The sequence below is a fragment of the Mandrillus leucophaeus genome, unplaced genomic scaffold (genome assembly GCF_000951045.1).
Source record: "Mandrillus leucophaeus isolate KB7577 unplaced genomic scaffold, Mleu.le_1.0 Scaffold104, whole genome shotgun sequence".
NCBI classification, from domain to species: Eukaryota; Metazoa; Chordata; class Mammalia; order Primates; family Cercopithecidae; genus Mandrillus; species Mandrillus leucophaeus.
The window spans coordinates 1,261,080-1,264,465 of NW_012098543.1; the positions used below are offsets into that span (position 1 = coordinate 1,261,080).

The 3,386-nt window shown below is 41.1% G+C and overlaps 1 long non-coding RNA gene across 2 annotated transcripts in view; it reads left to right on the plus strand.

The window, feature by feature from the left end:
* The window catches only part of LOC105539437, a 19,307-nt gene that overhangs the window by 7,980 nt on the left and 7,941 nt on the right, over window positions 1–3,386 (plus strand). For both annotated transcript variants that reach the window (XR_001006046.1, XR_001006047.1), the window contains exons 2-3: window positions 1,094–1,169; window positions 2,668–2,738. This is a non-coding gene — a long non-coding RNA (uncharacterized LOC105539437). The remainder of the gene's footprint in view (window positions 1–1,093; window positions 1,170–2,667; window positions 2,739–3,386) is intronic.

Sequence of the window (3,386 nt, forward strand, 5' to 3'; positions counted from 1 at the left end):
AACGAAATGGGAGAAAGAAAAGGAAAGAAACAGAAGGTGGGAGAGAGAGATTGACGGGGACCCAAATCCAAGTGAGTTTGGAGTTGATTTAATATGGAACATTAAGTTGTGAAGTACTGATGCATGGCTCTATAATTAATTTAAAATTTGTTTCACTGTTTATGCAGAAGAGAATGAACATTGCAAAACTAGGGTGTGAAGTTTCTGCGTTTTCTAATTATTACATCTGAAGTAACCCTTATTCAGCCAGAGGGTTAACTGACTTAGCTCAGTTGATTCCAGGTTACCCTCTTCCCTTTCTCTCAACTTGAGGAGAGTCAAGAAATGGGAAGAAACTGTGACACCATATGCTGCTTTACAAACAGACATTAACAATATTATTCCCTCCTTTTTTGTGTGTGGCTTGTGTCATTTTCTAAATTTGATGTATATACAACTTGTCTTAAACGTAATTCCAGAATTTATTGGATTTAAAAAAATGTTTTCAAATTATTTTCTCTTAAATGTATCGTTCAGCTTATGAGTTTTAAATGCTTTGTTTTTCTTTTCTTTTCTTTTTTTTTGAGACGGAGTGTCACTTTGTCGCCCAGGCTGGAGTGCAGTGGCTCGATCTCGGCTCACTGCAACCTCCTCCTCCAGGGTTCAAGCGATTCTCCTGCCTCAGCCTCCCGAGTGGCTGGGATTATAGGCACGCGCCACCATGCCTGGCGAATTTTTGGTATTTTTAGTAGAGATGGGATTTGCACCTTGTTATCCAGGCTAGTCTCGAACTCCTGACCTCGGGTGATCTGTCTCCGCCTCCTAAAGCTCTGGGGTTACAGGCGTGAGCCACCGCACCTGGCCTAAATGCTTTCTACTTTTTATCATATATTGGAACTCTTCTTTTATGTCTTGTACCTGATTGCACAGTGTTTCACTCTAAGGGTGTTGATAATCTTTTAGCCCTTAAAATCTGGTTTAACCAGTTAGCTTAATGCAGTTGACCTTGAACAACACCAGTTTGAGCTATGCAGGTCCAACTATACAGGGGATTTTCTTCTACCCCTGTCACTCCTGAGACAGCAAAATGAGCCCCTTCTCTTCTCCACTGCAGCCCACACAATATGACCTCAGTGGGGGGATGCGAGGAAGATGAAGAATTGTGATGATCCACTTCCTCTTAGTGAATGGTAAATATATTTTCCCTTCTTTATGATTTTCTTATTAACAGTATCATTTCTCTAACTTACTTTGTTGTAAGAATACAGTATACAATACATGTAACATACAAAATATGTGTTTATCAACGGTTTATGTTTTCAGTAAGACTTCTGGTCAACAATGGGCTATCAGTAGTTAAGTTTTTGGGGAATCAAAAGTTGTACCTGGATTTTTGACTGGGGGCGGGGGGCAGTTAGTGCCCCTATCACTGGTGTTGGTCAAGGCTCAGCTCTATTCAGTTTCTTTACTCCCTTATGTCATCTGAAAACCTCCCACTCAGTAGATGTTCCCGCGGGTCCCCTTTGTCCTTTCTCTGCAAGATGTTGAAGAATGGCCTGGATTGGTGTGGAATTTTGTTCCAACAGAGCCCGTCTGTTCATAATGAAGAGATTACTCAGCACTGATCTCCACAGCTGACCCCCTTTCATGCTTTCCAAGAGTAATAGCTATTTGTAATTTCATATTTTTGAATATTTTTCTGGAAAAGAGGAATTAAATCCTTGGGATTGATTAAACCCATGAAATAGAAGCTTCTACTCAGGAATGTGAATGGTAATCTGGAAATAAGGATAAACCTTTCCTACTGCCCTATCCAGGCCACCATTTCAGAATTCATTTACAACTGAGTTCTGCTTACTCAACTCAGACCTTTTCCAGGTAACTTGGTGAAATGTCTCCTCTCTCTGGGGCTCAGTGTGCCCACCGGTAACAGGGAGATGATGGGTATACCAGAAATTCTGAATCTGAGCCGATGGAACCCCTGAAATGATGTTCAGGATTGAGCATGTGTCTGCATGTGGCAATTTTTTGAGAGAGGGTGCCCAATTACAGTTAGTCTTAAATGACTCTCAGACCTCCAAAAATGATGGAAACTACTAGGAAAGGGGTGGGGGCATAGGCTTAGAGATAGGAGAGCTGCTTCTCTCAGCTTTTTATACTTTCTCACTATCTCTGCATCAGGAGTAAGTCTTAAGTTTTATTATGTCATCTCCTGGCATTAAATCCTTTTATGCTTTCCCTCTGCCTGTAGGACAAATATCTAAACTACGTAGTATGGCTACAGCAGGGATTTCTGGAGCTATGGTGGCTCTTCACCTGTTCCAATTTTAGGCTTTTATTATCCTGCATTGACTGACGGTCTTTGGATGCTGGCTACCCAGGGAGAGGCTGTGAACTTGGACATAGCAGTTTTTCTTGGCTGAGCATCAGGTGGACAGAGGACAATGCAATTGATACAGAATGTTGGGTTTCAGCAAGAAGGGAGAACTTTTTGAAGACATAGGTGGAATAACTCACTTCTTAGTCTCTGTTTAGTTTATTTTTTTCATGAGTTTATTTTCACTCTTGTTGCAGTTGAAAGCTAAGGACCATCTTGTTTCTATATCAAACCTCTTCCTGTGTCTGTGTGTGGTAGAGGAAGGACCTGTATTGATTTTAAGCATTAAACAACATATTTTTGACATACAGACTGATCTTACCTGAGAAAGAAACTCAGAGGAAGAGGAAAGAAGGAAGAGGAGGGAATGGCTCTTTCTCAGGTAAAAGTTATATTCTTGGTTGATTGTTTTGTCCTCTCCTTCCTGAAATGCCATATTTTGGACTTGCTAATTTTATCTGACTCTGAAGTGTCCTGACTAACATGTATATTCACACCCAGGGCTTTGCCTCAATTCCATCTCCACCTAGATTCCATCTCACTGTGACCCAGTAACATGGAACTTTGGAAAAGGCTCCATTTAGATGATTGTTCTGGGAAGGGTTTGATGCCTAGTCATGGATTGGATATGGGGGGCAGGCTCCATGGTGTCAGTGAGGTTGAGTGGTAGTGACTGTTTAGAGACTTCATTTGGATGCCCTTTCAGCTCTTTATAAACCAGGATTAAAGAAGCTGCATATGTAAGTGATATATGAATGTGCACAAATACCTGGAAAACTTTGGAAAAGTAGACTGATGGGGGAAGCTTGCTTAGCTTGAGTTTATAATACGTTTGTAGCGAAACAATTGAGTCTGTGTTTCTGGCTGTAAAATATTAATTTGGAATAGAATGGGAAGTTCAGAAGTAGACATTGGGGATGGAGAAGGTAGTCTTTTTTCATAATTGGTTTTAAAATATTAAATCAACATAATTGTCTTGGCCGGGCGCGGTGGCTCAAGCCTGTAATCCCAGCACTTTGGGAGGCCGAGA